General features: G+C 48.5%; 1 long non-coding RNA gene and 1 pseudogene across 1 annotated transcript in view; both read right to left on the reverse strand.

The window, feature by feature from the left end:
- The window catches only part of LOC141270600 (uncharacterized), a 472,756-nt gene that overhangs the window by 407,046 nt on the left and 44,438 nt on the right, over positions 1 to 21,272 (reverse strand). The gene's annotated exons all lie outside the window — the stretch shown is intronic.
- LOC141270589 (uncharacterized) overlaps positions 1 to 21,272 on the reverse strand; it is an 83,497-nt pseudogene that overhangs the window by 31,666 nt on the left and 30,559 nt on the right.

Raw genomic sequence — 21,272 nt, forward strand, 5'->3', positions numbered from 1 at the left:
GTTCAAAGTTGTAATGAGCCTTAGCCTGAGGACAGACAGGAATAATGATGAGATGGCCTGAGAGCAGAGAGGAACGCTGAGGACATGGTCCGAGGAAAGAGAGGAATGATGAAGAGACAGCCTGAAAGTGGAGAAGAGTGTTGAGGGGATGGCCTGAGGTTAGATATGAGCACCATAGGCGGATTATAATGAGGGTAATCCGGGCTACCGCTCGGGGCCCCGAGCCTGCAGGGGGCCCGCGGCTCCGGGCGGGGTGTCTAATGCCGGATTGCCCTCATTATATGTGCGAACCGCCGCGGCACATACCGGTAGCAGTGACGGGAGGGGGGGCCCCGGACTGCTCCCCCAGCAGCGGCCGTCGCTACTTCTTCATCGGCCGGGCCAGCACTGCAGCAGTTAACTTCCCTGTGCTGGCCTGGCCGCGTCACTGCTAGGAGACACGGCCCTGTGCACGGCCGTGTCTCCTAGCTCTGACGTCACGCAGTGCGCGCCCGGCCTGCAGTGCTGCAATGGAGAAGTCAGAGCAGGCAGGAGGAATGGAGCTGGGGGATGGTGAGTGTGTGTGTGTGTGTGTGTGGGCAAATGTGTGTGTGTGTGTGTGAGCAGGTGTGTGTGTGTGTGTGGGCAGGTGTGTGTGTGTGTGGGCAGGTGTGTGTGTGTGTGGGCAGGTGTGTGTGTGTGTGGGCAGGTGTGTGTGTGTGGGCAGGTGTGTGTGTGGGCAGGTGTGTGTGTGTGGGCAGATGTGTGTGCATGTGTGTGTGTGCATGTGTGTGTGGGGGGGAGGTGTGTGTGTGGGCAGGTGTGTGTGTGTGTGTGGGCAGGTGTGTGTGTGTGTGTGGGCAGGTGTGTGTGTGTGTGGGCAGGTGTGTGTGCGTGTGTGGGCAGGTGTGTGTGCGTGTGTGTGGGCAGGTGTGTGTGTGTGGGCAGGTGTGTGTGGGCATGTGTGTGTGTGGGCAGGTGTGTGTGGGCAGGTATGTGTGTGGGCAGGTGTGTGTGTGTGTGGGCAGGTGTGTGTGGGCAGGTGTGTGTGTGTGGGCAGGTGTGTGTGTGTGTGGGCAGGTGTGTGTGTGGGCAGGTGTGTGTGTGTGGGCAGGTGTGTGTGTGGGCAGGTTGTGTGTGTGGGCAGTTGTGTGTGTGCATGTGTGTGTGGGGGGGAGGTGTGTGTGTGTGGGCAGGTGTGTGTGTGTGGGCATGTGTTTGTGTGGGCATGTGTGTGTGTGGGCATGTGTGTGTGTGTGGGCAGGTGTGTATGTGTGTGGGAAGGTGTGTGTGGGCAGGTGTGTGTGTGTGGGCAGGTGTGTGGGCAGGTGTGTGTGTGTGGGCAGATGTGTATGTGTGTGTGTGCATGTGTATATGTGTGTGTGTGGGCAGGTGTGTGGGTAGGCAGGTTTGTGGGGGGGGCAGGTGTGTGTGTGGGCAGGTGTGTGCGTGTGTGGACAGGTGTGTGTGTGGGCAGGTGTGACTGTGTGTGGGCAGGTGTGTCTGTGTGTGGGCAGGTGTGTGTCTGTGTGTGGGCAGGTGTGTGTGTGTGTGTGTGGGCAGGGGTGTGTGTGTGTGGGCAGGTGTGTGTGTGGGCAGATGTGTGTGTGTGGGCAGGTGTGTGTGGGCAGGTGTGTGTGTGTGTGGGCAGGTGTGTGTGGGCAGGTGTGTGTGTATATGTGTGTGTGTGGGCAGATGTGTGTGTGTGTGTGTGGGCAGATGTGTGTGTGTGGGCAGATGTGTGTGTGTGTGTGTGGGCAGGTGTGTCTGTGTGTGGGCAGGTGTGTGTGTGGGCAGATGTGTGTGTGTGTGGGCAGGTGTGTGTGTGTGTGGGCAGGTGTGTGTGTGTGTGCAGGTGTGTGTGTGGGCAGGTGTGTGTGTGGGCAGGTGTGTGTGTATATGTGTGTGTGTGGGCAGATGTGTGTGTGTGTGTGTGTGGGCAGATGTGTGTGTGGGCAGGTGTGTGTGTGGGCAGGTGTGTGTGTGGGCAGGTGTGTGTGTGTGTGGGCAGATGTGTGTGTGTGGGCAGGTGTGTGTGTGTGTGGGCAGGTGTGTGTGTGGGCAGGTGTGTGTGGGCAGGTGTGTGTGTGTGTGGGCAGGTGTGTGTGTGTGGGCAGGTGTGTGTGTGTGGGCAGGTATGTGTGTGTGTTGTGGGCAGGTGCGTGTGTGTGTGGGCAGGTGTGTGTGTGTGGGGGCAGGTGTGTGTGTGTGGGCAGGTGTGTGTGTGTGTGTGTGGGCAGATGTGTATGTGTGTGTGTGTGCATGTGTATGTGTGTGGGCAGGTTTGTGTGTGTGGGCAGGTGTGTGTGTGTGGGCAGGTGTGTGTGTGGGCAGGTGTGTGTGTGTGTGGGCAGGTGTGTGTGGGCAGGTGTGTGTGTGGGCAGGTGTGTGTGTGTGTGTGGGCAGATGTGTGTGGGGGGGGGGCAGGTGTGTGTGTGGGCAGGTGTGTGTGTGTGGGTAGCTGTGTGTGTATGGGCAGCTGTGTGTGTGTGTGGGCAGATGTGTGTGTGTGGGCAGGTGTGTGTGTGTGGGCAGGTATGTGTGTGTGAGCAGATGTGTATGTGTGTGTGTGGGCAGGTGTGTGTGTGTGTGTGTGGGCAGGTGTGTGTGTGTGGGCAGGTGTGTGTGGGGGGGCAGGTGTGTGTGAGTGGGGGCAGGTGTGTGTGTGTGGGCAGGTGTGTGTGTGGGCAGGTGTGTGTGTGGGCAGATGTGTATGTGTGTGCATGTGTATGTGTGTGGGCAGGTTTGTGTGTGTGTGTGTGGGCAGGTGTGTGTGTGTGGGCAGGTGTGTGTGTGTGTGGGCAGGTGTGTGTGGGGGGGCAGGTGTGTGTGAGTGGGGGCAGGTGTGTGTGTGTGGGCAGGTGTGTGTGTGGGCAGATGTGTATGTGTGTGCATGTGTATGTGTGTGGGCAGGTTTGTGTGTGTGTGGGCAGGTGTGTGTGTGTGTGGGCAGGTGTGTGTGTGGGCAGGTGTGTGTGTGTGGGCAGATGTGTGTGTATATGTGTGCATGTGTGTGGGCAGGTGTGTGTGTGTGTGTGGGCAGGTGTGTGTGTGTGTGGGCAGATGTGTGTGTGTGGGCAGATGTGTGTGTGTGTGTGGGCAGGTGTGTGTGGGCATGTGTGTGTGTGTGTGGGCAGGTGTGTGTGTGGGCATGTGTGTGTGGGCAGGTGTGTGTGTGGGCAGGTGTGTGTGGGCAGGTGTGTGTGTGTGGGCAGGTGTGTATGTGTGTGTGTGGGCAGGTGTGTCTGTGTGTGTGGGCAGGTGTGTGTGTGTGGGCAGGTGTGTGTGTGTGTGGGCAGGTGTGTGTGTGTGTGGGCAGGTGTGTGTGTGTGTGGGCAGATGTGTGTGTGTGTGGGCAGATGTGTGTGTATATGTGTGCATGTGTGTGGGCAGGTGTGTGTGTGCGTGTGGGCAGGTGTGTGTGTATGGGCAGGTGTGTGTGTGTGTGGGCACATGTGTGTATATGTGTGTGTGGGCAGATGTGTGTGTGTGTGTGTGTGGGCAGATGTGTGTGTGTGGGCAGGTATGTGTGTGTGGGCAGGTGTGTGTGTGAGTGTGTGTGGGCAGATGTGTGTGTGTGTGTGGGCAGATGTGTGTGTGGGCAGATGTGTGTGTGTGGGCAGATGTGTGTGTGTGGGGGGGCAGGTGTGTGTGTGTGTGTGGGCAGGTGTGTGAATGTGTGTGGGCAGGTGTGTGAATGTGTGTGGGCAGGTGTGTGTGGGCAGGTGTGTGAGTGTGTGTGGGCAGGTGTGTGAGTGTGTGTGGTCAGCTGTGTGTGTGTGGTCAGCTGTGTGTGTGTGTGGGCAGATGTGTGTGTGTGGGCAAATGTGTGTGTGGGCAGATGTATGTGTATGTGTGTGTGTGGGCAGATGTGTGTGTGTGTGGGCAGATGTGTGTGTGATGTCTGTCTGTCTGTGGGGGCAGATGTGTGTGTGGGCAGATGTGTGTGTGTGTGGGCAGACGTGTGTGGGTAGATGTGTGTGTGTGATGTCTGTCTGTTTGTATGTGTGTGTGTGATGTCTGTCTGTTTGTGTGTGTGTGTGTGGGCAGATGTCATTGTGTGATGTCTGTTTGTATGTATTTTTGTGTTTCAAATGTGTTTATGCGTGTCTGTAAATGTTTGTGTGTGTGCGTGACTGCATGCGGCCTCCTGCTGAGTATAGTTGGCGCCGTGCGGCCTCCTGCTGTCTCTGGGGGGGGGGGCGCCGTGCAGCCTCCCGCGGTGTATAGATGGCTACATGCGGCCCCCCGCTGTGTATAGATGGCTATGTGCGGCCCCCCGCTGTGTATAGATGGCTACGTGCGGCCCCCCGCTGTGTATAGATGGCGTCGTGCGGTCCCCCGCTGTGTATAGATGGCACCGTGCGGCCTCCCCGCTGTGTATAGATGGCGCCGTGCGGCCCCCCGCTGTGTATAGATGGCTTCGTGCGGCCCCCCGCTGTGTATAGATGGCTACGTGCGGCTCCCTGCTGAGTATAGATGGCGCCATGCGGCCTCCTGCTGTCTCTGGGGGGGGCGCCGTGCGGCCTCCCGCTGTGTATAGATGTATACGTGCGGCCTTCCGCTGAGTATAGATGGCGCTGTGCGCCCTCTTGCTGTCTCTGGGGGGGGCACCGTGCAGCATCTATACTCAGCAGGAGGCCGCACGTATCCATCTATACACGTATAGTCAGCAGGAGGCCGCACGTAGCCATCTATACGGTGCCGTCTATACACAGCGGGAGGCCGCACGTAGCCATCTATACACAGCGGGAGGCCGCACGGCGCCATCTATACACAGCGGGAGGCCGCACGGCGCCATCTATACACAGCGGGAGGCCGCACGGCGCCATCTATACACAGCGGGAGTCTCAGTGCTTTGCAAGAGCAGTCAATAAATTCTGCTTGACTAATTCTGAGCACCATAAAGTCTGGTTCGCTTCTAACCTGCTGTCTTCATTTTCAGCTTGCTGAATTCTAACTCATTTACTGTCATTCGAGACGATGCCTTTGCTGCTCTCTTTCACCTTGAATACCTGTAAGTGCTCCACTTAATGTCATATTTTTGATTCTGTTCTTCATCTTTTGGCATGTGCAATTGTATGAGCAAGTATTCATATGAATTTATGACCTACTTAAACCTTTGAGGACTTTAAATTTTATTCAATCAAATTTTTTTCCAGTTTAAAACTATGGGACATATATGTGCCTTGGTCCTCAAAGGGTTTTTAAAGGGGCTGCAAACATAAATACGAAAAAAATAATTCAATTAGTGCTTTTTGTGTTCATTTAATTTTTATTTGAAGTCCATTGTTTTTATATACCTTGAAATTAAGCCCTACCCCATGGAATGAAGCCCTACCTACATGACATCTGAGAGCTACATGGATCCCGCTTGTGAGGTGCCTGTCTGTCACTACTATTCAGTTTTAGGGTCCACTCACTAAGCCATATATTCTCTCATGCAAGAGAATAGGGCCAATTATGCTAATGACACTCGGCTCAAACTCTGTCAGAGCTTCAACTGAGTGTGATCCGATTCTCTCGCAGCACAGATATGGAGAAGATGGAGAACTTAATTTCTCCATCTTCTCCATAGTCTCTGTGAGTGTTCATCGGACTGCACTTGGATGACATCAGAGTGCAGTCTAATGTTTTACGTGCACCCATAGACTTGTATGGGTGCACATGGTCCGAATATCGAATGAGATTATTTTCTCATGCCAATAATCGCAGATCTGCACTGTCCCATAGTATAACATAGGGCCGAGTCCTATCCGATAAAACATCACATAGCATTCGGCCGTGTTATACGACAGTGTGAGCGAGCCCTTAGAGTCAAGGAATATTTACATGCAGATGATGATATTACTCTCCAAGTGTATATTTTTTTAGGCGAGTTCATAGTAAATGCTTTGCCTTTTTGACATGTGATCAACTAAAGAACAAGAAAGATTTAGGACCTCCCCTATAGAGAAACGGAAAATAGTTTGGAGGACTTGCATGTCCTTTTTATTTATTATGAGAAAATCATAAAAGATCCCGTTTTTTAACCATGCTGTGACTTTCTGCTGAGGGAGAGGGAGAGAGCTGCCCTATTCAGAGTCTGTAATAAGACCTGCTGACAAAAGTGTTGAAGATACAGTCTAATGTGAATTAACAATGAAAAAAAGTTAATTTAACAAATGGCTTGTATTTTTTTAATACAAACTTTTTTGTGTTTACAGCTCCTTTAAAGGGAATCTGTCATCAGGTTTTTGCCACTTAATCTGAGAGCAGCATAATGTAGGGTTAGAGGCACTGATTCCAGTAATGTGTCACTTACTGGGCTGCTTAGTGTTGTTTTGATAAAATCATTGATTTGTCAGAAGGTAATTATCACTAGATGACTAGTAAGTTCTGTAGGACCCCACCCCCATCACTGATCAGTAGATTTCTGTGTACACTGAGCATGGGCAGAAAGCTGCCAATCAGTGGTGTGGGTGGGACTATACAGAGCGCAGCATTCAGAGAGCTGCTAGATCTGCAGCAGATAAAACGGTGATTTTCTCAAAATGACAACAAGCAGCTGAAAAAGTGACACATCGCTGGAATCTGGGTATCTGCCCCAATATTGTGCTGCTCTCAGATGAGGCAGCACAATTAATATTATGCCAAATTAATTTCCCGTGAACTATCACAAGATCTATCACAGGGGATCATGTGACATGTCACGTGATAAATCAGGTGTGTGGAGGGGGCCCGCGCCTTCTAAACTGCCCGGGGCCCTTACTACTCTTAATCCACCCCTGGCCCCAGCACTGCCCTCTGCACACTCATTGGCTGTCAGTATCTGCCCCAGCACCGCCCTCTGCACACTCATTGGCTGTCAGTATCTGCCCCAGCACCGCCCTCTGCACACTCATTGGCTGTCAGTATCTTCCCCAGCACCGCCCTCTGCACACTCATTGGCTGTCAGTAACTGCCCCAGCACCGCCCTCTGCACACTCATTGGCTGTCAGTATCTGCCCCAGCACCGCCCTCTGCACACTCATTGGCTGTCAGTATCTGCCCCTGCACCGCCCTCTGCACACTCATTGGCTGTCAGTATCTGCCCCAGCACCGCCCTCTGCACACTCATTGGCTGTCAGTATCTGCCCCAGCACCGACCTCTGCACACTCATTGGCTGTCAGTATCTGCCCCAGCACCGCCCTCTGCACACTCATTGGCTGTCAGTATCTGCCCCAGCACTGCCCTCTGCACACTCATTGGCTGTCAGTATCTGCCCCAGCAATGACCTCTGCACACTCATTGGCTGTCAGTATCTGCCCCAGCACTGACCTCTACACACTCATTGGCTGTCAGTATCTGCCCCAGCACCGCCCTCTGCACACTCATTGGCTGTCAGTATCTGCCCCAGCACCGACCTCTGCACACTCATTGGCTGTCAGTATCTGCCCCAGCACCGCCCTCTGCACACTCATTGGCTGTCAGTATCTGCCCCAGCACTGACCTCTGCACACTCATTGGCTGTCAGTATCTGCCCCAGCACTGACCTCTGCACACTCATTGGCTGTCAGTATCTGCCCCAGCACCGCCCTCAGCACATTCATTGGCTGTCAGTATCTGCCCCAGCACCGCCCTCTGCACACTCATTGGCTGTCAGTATCTGCCCCAGCACTGACCTCTGCACACTCATTGGCTGTCAGTATCTGCCCCAGCACTGCCCTCTGCACACTCATTGGCTGTCAGTATCTGCCCCAGCACCGCCCTCTGCACACTCATTGGCTGTCAGTAACTGCCCCAGCACCGCCCTCTGCACACTCATTGGCTGTCAGTATCTGCCCCAGCACTGACCTCTGCACACTCATTGGCTGTCAGTATCTGCCCCAGCACCGCCCTCTGCACACTCATTGGCTGTCAGTATCTGCCCCAGCACTGACCTCTGCACACTCATTGGCTGTCAGTAACTGCCCCAGCACCGCCCTCTGCACACTCATTGGCTGTCAGTATCTGCCCCAGCACTGACCTCTGCACACTCATTGGCTGTCAGTATCTGCCCCAGCACTGCCCTCTGCACACTCATTGGCTGTCAGTATCTGCCCCAGCACCGCCCTCTGCACACTCATTGGCTGTCAGTATCTGCCCCAGCACCGCCCTCTGCACACTCATTGGCTGTCAGTATCTGCCCCAGCACCGCCCTCTGCACACTCATTGGCTGTCAGTATCTGCCCCAGCACCGCCCTCTGCACACTCATTGGCTGTCAATAGCTGCCCCAGCACCGCCCTCTGCACACTCATTGGCTGTCAGTATCTGCCCCAGCACCGCCCTCTGCACACTCATTGGCTGTCAGTATCTGCCCCTGCACTGACCTCTGCACACTCATTGGCTGTCAGTATCTGCCCCAGCACCGCCCTCTGCACACTCATTGGCTGTCAGTATCTGCCCCTGCACTGACCTCTGCACACTCATTGGCTGTCAGTATCTGCTCCAGCACTGACCTATGCACACTCATTGGCTGTCAGTATCTGCCCCAGCACCGCCCTCTGCACACTCATTGGCTGTCAGTATCTGCCCCAGCATCGCCCTCTGCACACTCATTGGCTGTCAGTATCTGCCCCAGCACTGACCTCTGCACACTCATTGGCTGTCAGTATCTGCCCCAGCAATGCCCTCTGCACACTCATTGGCTGTCAGTATCTGCCCCAGCACCGCCCTCTGCACACTCATTGGCTGTCAGTCTCTGCCCCAGCACCGCCCTCTGCACACTCATTGGCTGTCAGTATCTGCCCCAGCACTGCCCTCTGCACACTCATTGGCTGTCAGTCTCTGCCCCAGCACCGCCCTCTGCACACTCATTGGCTGTCAGTATCTGCCCCAGCACTGATCTCTGCACACTCATTGGCTGTGAGTATCTGCCCCAGCACCGCCCTCTGCACACTCATTGGCTGTCAGTATCTGCCCCAGCACCGCCCTCTGCACACTCATTGGCTGTCAGTATCTGCCCCAGCACTGCCCTCTGTCATTCATCTCAGGGAATAACAGAGCAATGTCCGGTCATCTGAGGAAAGCAGCACAATCACTGCCCTCCACATCTACAGCGGTGACAGAGCCCCACGTCTGTACATCACCCCCGACATAGGAATACTGGAGGTGAAAAGCCTATAGAGATGTGTAACGCCTTAAAGCATTCTCTCTCTCTCATTATTCTGGCATTTGGTAAATATTATAAATGATGGTAATTATGGTATAATCCTAATTGACCTAAAAGGGGAAAGATTTATTCTGACTTCATGTCAGATATTGAGAATAACATCAGATGTGTCTTTATATATAGTGTATAGAAACTTCTGGTTTCTACTGTAGGTGATATCCAGAAGTCTATTGATCCTAGTCTGAACATTATTGGAGAGTTTGGTGAATGGTCAGGCCTGTCCATTAATTGGGATAAGTCGGTTATTCTACCATTTGATGATATCCCTGATTCCAGCATATTAGAACCTACACGAATACAAACGGTTGAGAAATTCTAATACCTTGGTATAAGTATAACGATAAGATCTCCGGATTACATTGCACTGAATCTATATCTTCTTCTGGAAAAGTATAAAAAGAAAATCGATGCGTGGTGGAGATTACCATTATCAGCTGTAGGAAGAGGGAACTTATTAAAAATGATATTGATGCCCCAACTCTTATACATTCTGCATAATGCCCCTATTTGGATCCATAATTCCCATTTCCAGAAAATTCATAGCAAGTTTCGTTCTCTTATATGGAAAAAGAAATCGTCTAGGATAAAATGTGAATATCTACAAAGTGACAAGGAATCTGGAGGATTGGCGATTCCTAATGCACTAATATATTATATTGCAACATTTGGGTGGGTGGCAAAGCGCTGCAAACCCAGATAGTATTAAGGGGTTAATTACTTCAGGAACACCGTGGAATATTCCTATTCATATAGCGGAACTGAATGACCTCGCACACAAGAAATCAATATACCCTACACTTGCTCTACTCTACAAGGTCTGGGATAGGGGTAGAGATATAATGGAAATAGGAGACTGTAATGAATCTACACCTATATGGTTTAATAATAAATATGCAGAGGTCTATAAATTAGAGGGATTCCGGAGTTGGGTGGATAAAGGAATATATATGATATAAAACATATTGTGTGAAGGGATACTTAAGTCCTTTGATCAATTAAAGGGGGGATTTGGGTGACAAATAAACAATTCTATAAATATCTACAGTTTCGGCATTCATTTAATGCACAATCAAGATGGACGCCCTTTTGGGTAGAAAATAATATTTTTGTTAAGTTGGTATTAGAGAAGGGAAATACTAAGGGTCGTATTTCTGATATTTACGGAGTCCTTCTTGATAATTATTTAAAAATATTTCCTTCTCCAGCTAGACAAAAATGGATGGAGATATAGGTCCAATTTCTGAGGATCAATGGAGAGTGGTATTAGAACTGGTACCCCAATTATCTGTAAATGAGGCGCAGAGATTTTCCCAGATCATATTAATACATAGGAAATATAAGACGCCTAGATTCCTATGTAACACAGGATACCGGACTGCTGCTGAACGTCCAAGATGTAAAATGGATGCTGCGGGCCTATTACATACGCTATGGGAATGCCGGGAGTTAGGTAAATACTGGAAATGAGTTCTGTCTATTATAAAGAGGGTGTTAGGAGGGCGGTTGCAGACAAGTTTATTAAAATGGAACGCAACCGAACCCGGGGTCCGCGATGCAGCCTGGAGGACTGCTGCCGAACACTTTCCGGGTGGAAAGGTACGCAACCAACTTAAATCTTAAACCCTTCCGTGTGACTACGCGACGGGTACACGTGCCTCCAGCCGGCGTGCCACCGGACTGAAGGGTACTATTCCACGTGGCTGACAGGCGATAGCCGTGGACAGGGTGTCTGCAGACTGCTCGAGGTGTTAGGCAACCCCTTTGGCTGAGCCAGGCTGTAAGACGTAGCTACCTGCCTAAACGAATCTAAGCCTGCCTGAGTGACCAGTGCTAATCAGCCGAGCTAACTCTGGCATCGGCAGGTCACGGAGAGAGCAGCTAGAGAGCACGTGGAATACACTCGTCCACACAACTGCAACACTTGCAAAATGATCTGAGCGCTTCGCCATGTTTGTGGGCGGGCCTTTTAAAGACTAAGCCCTGCCCACCGACGCGCCATTGGTGACGTTACCCGTGGACCAATCAGGCGGTGCCAGGTCACCGGGTCAGGTGGGTGCCAACCCACCAATCATGATCCTCCAGGTCACAGACATGCTCAGTTCGGCAAATCCTGGACTTAGATTCCACAAGCCCTGTCTCCTGCAACCCAGGATTAACACTGCTAGGCACAACTACCTGGGAGATAAACAGTGCTCGCGGACCGGCTAGGTGTTGAGGCTGATGGTGATGCTGAGCAGCATCAGCCCTGGCTGGACTGAAATGGGAGACCACAGAAGGTCCTGGACCCATTTCAAATCCACCACCAGACCGACACCTAACATTATCACCCTCCACTTGATGCTCATTTTCCTCCATGTGCCGGGAGGCAAGGATGTGGTCCAACAGGTCACAGAGAGGATTCACGAATCAGTGACCCCTCCGGTTTACAGGGTACCCTCTTTTAGGACAGGAAGCAGGATGGCAAGAGGTGACAGCTGGTTCTCTATGTGTGGGATCCTTCATGGGTGACAGGGAAAAAGGACCCGCCGGTCTCTGGCGAAAAGATTTATCTCTCGCACAGACGGGACACGCGAGAACAAAGTCCTTGACGTCCTGGCGCCACCGGGGCCACCAATAGGACCGTTGAAGGGACTTAGTGGTACGTTTGACCCCCAGGTGAGCTCCGGACTTAGGGGCATGAGCCCAGGAGAGCACCATACTCCGTAGATTAGGGAACAAACGTCCTCCCCAATGGAACCGGATTGGAGGACACTGCAGCCACCCTCTCCTCCTGAGAGTTCTTTGCGGCATAATCTGACAAGACCCGGGTCCTGGAAACAGACAAGGAATCTGTACAGGATCAGAGACTACCCTCCGGGTGACTTTGACCAAACACTGAGATGCACAATTCTCACTCCAGGAAGAAATTCTCCCCGTCTTCCAGTCAATGTGTGGAGTATGACAACGTAACCAGGAAGATCCAGTAACACCTCGTCTAATCCACCGGGAATAATAAGAAATGAGATAATCTCCCGGTGGCCCTGAGGGAATGACATGGAGAGAGGGATCGACTGATGGGTGATTTGCACATCCAGGCGTGAACCATTGGCAACACAAATGTTTATTGGTCTGGAGAGTAGCTCAATAGGGATGGCATGCCTCTGGGCAAATGTAGATAAAAAATTGCCATCAGCACCAGAGTCCACCCACGCCATGGCAGTAACTGTAGATCTACCAAAGGACAATGTCACATTGTATGCTAATTTGGAGGAAGAAGCCCCGGACCCTAATACACCTCCTCCAACGGTGGTAAGGCCTACTCGTTTCACCGACTGCTTGGAAACCTTATTTACGGGGTGCTCCAAGAGATGTGCGGGTCGGGAACGAGAGGGACTAGACTCAGTCCGGGATATATCCATAGCCTCAGGCTCCGGGTCGAGAGTCTTAGGTTTGGGTCTAAAGGAGCCTGGTGCCAATAGATGCTGAGGTCTGCCAACCTCTAGCTCTAACTTGTGTTCGGCATGACGCAAGTCAATACGGTCAGCGAGAGATATTAACTCCTCCAGAGAGGTAGGAATCTCTCTGGTAGATAAAGCATCTTTAATATGCCCAGCCAGACCCTTCCAGAACACCGGGATAAGCGACCGCTCAGACCAATCCAGTTCAGCCGCTAAGGTTCTGAACTGGACGGCATAGTGACTGGCGGTGGCCGAACCCTGGACCAACGCAAGGAGCTTAAGAGCCGTATCATGCGTGACCTGAGGACACAGGAAAACACTTTTTAGGGTCTTAAGGAAAAGACCCGCATTTACTACAACAGGGTCATTCCGCTCCCAGAGAGGAGTAGCCCACTCCAGAGCCCTGTGGGAAAGCAATGAGATGATATATCCCACTTTGGCTCTTTCGGAGGGGAACCGTGCCTCCATCATCTCCAAATGAATGGAGCATATATTAATAAAACCCCTGCAAAGTTTACTATCCCCAGAAAATTTCTCCGGGAGAGCAAACCGGGGTAATGGGGCACTTGCAGTATTCACTGCAGCCGAGTTAATGATGTTGGCTGCAAGAGTAGCTGCCTGGGAAGCTACTGCAGTGATATCAGCGACCGGAGCAGTTTGTTCCAGAGTTCTAAGTCTGGCCTCCACTTGCTGTATATACCGCTGCAATTGTTGGTTGTCGGCTATGTTCGGCAAGACCCTGGCGCTCAGATACTGTTAGGAGGGCGGTTGCAGACAACTTTATTAAAATGGAACGCAACCGACCCCGGGGTCCGCGATGCAGCCTGGAGGGCTGCTGCCGAACACTTTCCGGGTGGAAAGTAAAGTAACCAACTTAAATGTTAAACCCTTCCGTGTTTCAGCACACAGGAACGGGTATAGCGGTTCGCTCTATCTCCGTTAACTGCACGGGAGAAGAGTGACCGGAATAGCACCTACTTAACTGAAGAAACACTCCGAGTTAATGCACACGGAGCGGGTTTCAGCGGTTCACACAATCCCCAAGAACCGCAGGGAGACGTGCGACTGGAGGGAAAGCAGTAGCCCTGTCTTCGATACAGGAGCTACGCTGTAGGGATTGGAGCTAAGATGCGTGTGTGACTACGCGATGGGTATAAGTGCCTCCAGCCGGCGTGCCACCGGACTGAAGGGTACTACTCCACGTGGCTGACAGGCGATAGCCGTGGACACGGTGTCTGCAGACTGCTCGAGGTGTTAGGCAACCCCTTTGGCTGAGCCAGGCTGCAAGACGTAGCTACCTGCCTAAACGAATCTAAGCCTGCCAGAGTGAGCTGTGCTAATCAGCCGAGCTAACTCTGGCATCGGCAGGTCACGGAGAGAGCACGTGGAATACACTCGTCCACACAACGGCAACACTTGCAAAATGATCTGAGCGCTTCGCCATGTTTGTGGGCGGGCCTTTTAAAGACTAAGCCTTGCCCACCGACGCGCCATTGGTGACGTTACCCGTGGACCAATCAGGCGGTGCCAGGTCACCGGGTCAGGTGGGTGCCAACCCACCAATCATGATCCTCCAGGTCACAGACATGCTCAGTTCGGCAAATCCTGGACTTAGATTCCACAAGCCCTGTCTCCTGCAACCCAGGATTAACACTGCTAGGCACAACTACCTGGGAGATAAACAGTGCTTGCGGACCGGCTAGGCGTTGAGGCTGATGGTGATGCTGAGCAGCATCAGCCCTGGCTGGACTGAAATGGGAGACCACAGAAGGTCCTGGACCCATTTCAAATCCAGCACAAGACCGACGCCTAACAGAGGGTATATAAAATAGATATTCAACCAGACGCAAAAAATGCCTATTAGGTATATTAGAAGATTATATGGAATTTAACCCAATTTCAATAGGGATTTCACATATTTTATTTCAAGCTAGGAAACATATTGCATCCAAATGGATTAACCCCTCACCTCCAGAAATTAGTGAACTCAAAAATAGGATAAATAATATTATCAGATTAGAAAAGGGGGTATATACAAAACAAAACTCAATGAATAAATTAGAGAAAATATGGGGCTTATGGTTGGATACACCTGGAATGCCATCAAGGGGGTTATTGTTGGAGAGACAATGACTTATGGGAGAAGGGGGCTAATGGCGAGGTCTAATGTTTCATTGTAATGTATATTGGAATTCCTTAAATGTGGTATGGGTAATATAGCACACCTATATGTGTATAGGATTATAATGTTTATTATAATATTATGGTTATATAAGAGATTTCAAGAATGTTAATTGTAAGATATAGTAATTGCAAGTTATCAGACGGTAATGGGCAAGCTTAAAGGATATATAGGAGAGATGCATGTATGTCATCCTATGGTATGTTATTTTATTATTGTATGTACTGGTTTCCTGTTTTGTAAAAAAAAAACTAATGAAAACATCTCAATAAAAATGTATTGGATTAAAAAAAAGATTAGAAAAAAGGCTTCTCCCCTATGTGGGTTCTCTGGTGCCTAATCATATTGGATTTCTGGTTAAAACATTTTCCACATTCTGAACAGGAAAAAGGCTTCTCCCCTGTGTGAGTTCTCTTGTGACTATCAAGAATCATTTTACAATTAAAACATTTCCCACATTCTGAACAGGAAAAGGGCTTCTCCCCTGTGTGGGTTCTCTGGTGCTTAATCAAACCTGATTTGTGGTTAAAACATTTCCCACATTCTGAACAGGAGAAAGGCTTCTCCCCTGTGTGGGTTCTCTTGTGACTATCAAGAATCATTTTATAATTAAAACATTTCCCACATTCTGAACAGGAAAAGGGCTTCTCCCCTGTGTGGGTTCTCTGGTGCTTAATCAAACCCGATTTCTGGTTAAAACATTTCCCACATTCTGAACATGAAAAGGGCTTCTCCCCTGTGTGGGTTCTCTGGTGCTTAATCAAACCTGATTTCTGGTTAAAACATTTCCCACATTCTGTACAGGAAAAGGGCTTCTCCTCTGTGTGGGTGCTCTTGTGTGTATCAAGATTCATTTTACGATTAAAACATTTCCCACATTCTGAACAGGAAAAGGGCTTCTCCCCTGTGTGGGTTCTCTGGTGGCTATCAAGATGGTCTTTCCGGTTAAAACATTTCCCACATTCTGAACAAGAAAAAGGCTTCTCCCCTGTGTGAATTCTCTTGTGTCTATCAAGAAACTTTTTACGATTAAAACATTTCCCACATTCTGAGCATGAAAAAGGCTTCTCCCCTATGTGAAGTCTCTGGTGATCAACAAAAACTGATTTCTGGTTAAAACATTTTCCACATTTGGAACAAAAAAATCTATTGTCCGCTTTGTGTATTTTTTGATGTTTAAGAATAGACTTTTCAAAGGTAAAACTATTTCCATTTTCTGAATGTGAAAATGGCTTCTTTGCTTTAGGAGCAGTTCGTTTTTTAAAGCTTATTTTATTTTGATTTTCCTTAGTAGTCGGTAATGAATCAGCAGACAGGACCTGTTTCATAGGATCAGATGACAGATCTTTGCTGTGAAGGGATGATGGTATATCTGAAGTAATGGCATTCACTTCAATTGTATCCTGTGGGATCTCAAGATCGTCAGATTTAAAAATCTCCTGTCCATCTGATCTCCTGGTACAATCATCTGCCAAGAAAAAAAAACAATTATTAATTTTGAATTAAATATCCTTGAAATTTATATTTTTGAAGATTTGTACTTAAAATGTCTAAACAAACACATCCCTGGGCTATATGGTAATCCAGGGAAATGAAGAGATACAGTGCCTACAAGTAGTATTCAACCCCCTGCAGATTTAGCTGGTTTGATAAGATGCAAATAAGTTAGAGCCTTCAAACTGCAAACGAGAGTAGGTTTTATGAACAGAAGCATAAATCTTACAAACCAAAAAGTTATGTTGCTCAGTTGAATTTTATTAAATTTTAAACATAAAAGTGTGGGTCAATTATTATTCAACCCCTATGTTTAATATTTTGTGGAATAACCCTTGTTTGCAATTACAGCTAATAATCGTCTTTTATAAGACCTGATCAGGCCGGCACAGATCTGTGGAGTTATCTTGGCCCACTCCTCCATGCAGATCTTCTCCAAGTTATCTAGGTTCTTTGGGTGTCTCATGTGGACTTTATTCTTGAGCTCCTTCCACAAGTTTTCAATTGGGTTAAGGTCAGGAGACTGACTAGGCCACTCCAACACCTTGACTTTTTCCCTCTTGAACCAGGCCTTGGTTTTCGTGGCTGTGTGCTTTGGGTCGTTGTCTTGTTGGAAGATGAAATTACGACCCATCTTAAGATCCTTGATGGAGGAGCGGAGGTTCTTGGCCAAAATCTCCAGGTAGGCTGTGCTATCCATCTTCCCATGGATGCGGACCAGATGGCCAGGCCCCTTGGCAGAGAAACAGCCCCACAGCATGATGCTGCCACCACCATGCTTGACTGTAGGGATGGTATTCTTGGGGTCGTATGCAGTGCCATCCAGTCTCCAAACGTCACGTGTGTGGTTGGCACCAAAGATCTCGATCTTGGTCTCATCAGACCATAGAACCTTGAACCAGTCTGTCTCAGAGTCCTCCAAGTGATCATGAGCAAACTGTAGACGAGCCTTGACATGACGCTTTGAAAGTACCTTACGGGCTCGTCTGGAACGGAGACCATTGCGGTGGAGTACGTTACTTATGGTATTGACTGAAACCAATGTCCCCACTGCCATGAGATCTTCCCGGAGCTCCTTCCTTGTTGTCCTTGGGTTAGCCTTGACTCTTCGGACAAGCCTGGCCTCGGCACGGGAGGACACTTTCAAAGGCTGTCCTGGCCGTGGAAGGCTAACAGTAGTTCCATAAGCCTTCCACTTACGGATGATGCTCCCAACAGTGGAGACAGGTAGGCCCAACTCCTTGGAAAGGGTTTTGTACCCCTTGCCAGCCTTGTGACCCTCCACGATCTTGTCTCTGATGGCCTTGGAATGCTCCTTTGTCTTTCCCATGTTGACCATGTCTGAGTGCTGTTCACAAGTTTGAGGAGGGTCTTAAATAGTCAGAAAAGGCTAGCAAAAGAGATCTTTAATCCACACATGTGAAGCTCATTATTCTTGGTGCCTGAACTACTTCTTAATACTTTAGGGGGACCAAACAGAATTCTTGTGGTTTGAGGGGTTGAATAATAAATGATACTCTGAATTAACTTTTAACGTTTTAAAAAAAAAAAAAAAATTTGCTGCAGTGCATTTCCCACTTCCAGGCTGATCTACAGTACAAATGTCACAATGCCAAGTTAATTCCGCATGTGTCAACCAGCTAAATCTGCAGGGGGTTGAATATTACTTGTAGGCACTGTATAAGCTCAAGTTTAAAAATCTATTTTATTACACACAAATCTAAACAATAGAGGATTTTAAATATTCCTCTATTTTTTAGATTTGTGTCTAATAAAATTGATTTTTAAACTTGAGCATATATCTCTTCATTTCCCCGGATTAGCATGTAGCCCAGAGATGTGCTTGTTTAGATTGATTTAGAAGTGGTATGCAATCTTTATTTATTTTTCTATGGGATTCTTGTGTTAATTGTACTTGAAATGTCTGTAGAAATGAGAAGTTATTGACAGAATGACAGTTCATAGTCTAATAGAAAACCTCATAGGATGAACCAGTAGAGCGTGGTTTTCAACTGTTTGTCCATTCTGCCTCCCAAATATGGAATAAGAAGCCATCAAAAAATGTTATGTAGGCAAAAATGATACCAATAAAAACTTCTACTCATCTCACAAAAAAACAAGTCCCCACTCAGGTCCATCATCTGTCAGTGGAAAAACAGAAGTTTCCACATTATTATTGGCTCAAAGGCTCTTGAGAATCAACATGGCTTCCATAAACCAATCCAGCAATATCTAATATCTGATCTCCCAAAGTTAAATCTCCCCCTCACTCCTTAGCCTTGCAGTGCGCTCAAACCACATTTATCATTCATGTGTTTGGCATTACTATAGTGAGAAGACCCCACTTAATTTACGGTGTGTGTCTCCTGGAGCACAATCTGGGCACTATGTGTTGGGCAATAAAATTATATATTTGTAATTTTCACTCTCCAACATCCACTACATGATAATTTTTGGAAAGTGACTGAATTCATAATTTCACTTCTCCTATACATTAATTCACTGAGGGTTATAATTTTCAAAATGGAGTCATTTTATGGGTATTTCTACTGCTCTGGTTTTCTGCCATTTTGTTATATTAGGGCTTCTGCAAAAGGTGTGTCCCATCTCCTCTGAGACATCTACTTCTCCTCCTGCTTCGACTTGTGTGACGTCTGCTTTTGTCACCAGGCGCCGCCTTATTCATTCTGCAGGTGGCGCTGGTGATGGAGGAGATATCTGAACCAGAAGCTCTGGGCGGCGCAGGCTCTGTCCAGCCACTAAGATTAGGGTTGCTGGGACCTGTAGTACCATCCAGTCTGGCAGTATGGGTGTGTGTGCTGTCCAGCTGGAGTAATCTGCTCCCTGCTTCAGCCAATTGGAGAGCACCGCACCCTACTAAAGCTGGAAGCATATTGCCGGAAGCTGCCAGATACAGCCTTTTTCTCCTCTGGTTCAGTCCTCTGTGCTCAGCTCTCGGCTTGTGTATTTGTTTCTGTTGTGATCCCGGCCCGTTTACGGTCTACTCTTGTGTCTTCTGAGTTTGTATTTTCTCTATCCTCTTGGTTCTGACTCGGCTACCTGACTATTCTTCTTCCAATCTTGCTCCACAGAACAGCAGGTAACACCATGGCCCAAGCCTAGGGGTCTCTGTGTAAGTCCAGATCCATGTAGAGGGGTTAAATGGTGATGAGCAAAGTAATTTGTGAAATCTGTAAACGGGGTAGATAAGGCAAGCCTGTTCGTGGGGGCCATCTTTTGAGCTTCCAGGTGACCATGAACGGTGCCCCAATACATTGTGTCTGCAAACTATTCCAGTAAAATCTGCATTCCTAATATCTAAATGGCGCTTCTTCCCTTCTTAACCTGCCATGTGCCCAGACAGTAGTGTACAACCGTATATAGGGTATTGTCAGATTCCAGAGAAGTTGGAAAATAATTTGTAAGGTCCATTTGTTTCCTATTATCCTTTGTGAAGAATTCCAAAGTTATCACCACATAAAGTGACACATGTCAGATTTAAAAAATGGGTCTGATTAGAAACATAATACTGGCTGCAGGAAGGGGTTAAATCAGAGGATTACTGAAGTCAAAAACTGTGACTATAGACAATAAAACATCTACTAAAATGATCAAACTCAACAGTCTTCATCAGAGAAAAATGAGTAACTAGTGGGGAAACCTCTCTGGGGTAATTAGAGTATGGGGCTCGAGGGCTCTTGGCAATCTAAACTATCGTAAGGGACAATATTTTCTGTCAGATGAGAAGAAATATTAAACATTTAAAGTGAACTTTTTTTATAATACTGCAGAGCTGAGGTGTCTTAAATTTAGATCTCGGGCATTTGGAAGAGGTAATGGAGATCTTTCTGAAAGACTACAAGGGAGTTACAGAGTCACATAAGTGAGGCCGGCCGATCCCACCACAATGAAATTATTATACAGAATGAACTTGTAAAAAAAGAAAGAATATATAAACATGTAACATCCCCAACAACAACGTATGTATGAAGGGAGAAATCCAACACTAAACTGGAGTCACACTCATTTATGGTGGACCATTTGGCTCGAACAAGCCGGAACCCCGAACACGACCCTGAATTTGAAATGCCGAACAAATTCGCTCAATTCTATTTATGATGTGGAGTGAATCCATGAAACCAGGGCTCGAGCCATGCCAGCACATCACCTGCAGGCGAGAATAAATGTATATTACAGCCATCAGCCACGCACCGCTTAGAGATATATCATGGCACAGGTGTAATGTTTTCTGTATAGTTTATCACAATCCTGTTTGAAGTTAGTTGGTTTTAAAAGAAGTTGAAAAGTCAGGATAAAGGGAAACTCTGTTGTTATTGGACAGAAAATCACACTTGGCCTCACTGCACATTTAATGTTGTCGATCATAAAAGTGAAGTTTGGCCAGAAAGACTGGACCTGGTCTTGTAGGGACCATATGAGCACATTCAGCATCACAGAAGGGAGAGAAGGTAGATTCATCCAATAAGATATCAGGGTTCTAGGAAGCCAACAGCATCATTACCCTCCACTTTCTCTTACAGGCCCATCATTATATTTTTCTCCAAGTGATTTTCTCACTTGTCAGCACATTCTACGTACGCTGTCATTTGGTTTTGTAGTTTACAGATCTGGGCAGGTAATGGTCAGCGTCTCCTAATCCCAGGGGGTAGGTGGATGATCCAGGTTGTAAGTTCTATAGAAAAGGGCTTTCACAATTACACAAAGTAATCTGAATATTTTCGGATGGAGGAGAATGTTGTGGACTAGCGGCAAAATGGTGATCACACGATTGTGATACGGCTGGACTACATCACTGATAGAGAAGCCACAGCCGGTGTCTGAGAAGAATCTGTGACTTCTCTGCATTTAGTGGTTACTACTCACCTGGGTAGTCATATGTAGGAAACTCCTCTTTACACCGCTCATCACCCCTCACATATGTCTCTGTAGCATTAATATGGGTCAGATCTTCACCCTGAAACAAATATTATAAAAGTCAAAGACAG

The sequence above is a fragment of the Phyllobates terribilis genome, unplaced genomic scaffold (assembly GCF_046119375.1).
Source record: "Phyllobates terribilis strain yellow unplaced genomic scaffold, ASM4611937v1 Scaffold_5__5_contigs__length_657084704, whole genome shotgun sequence".
Taxonomy (NCBI): Eukaryota; Metazoa; Chordata; class Amphibia; order Anura; family Dendrobatidae; genus Phyllobates; species Phyllobates terribilis.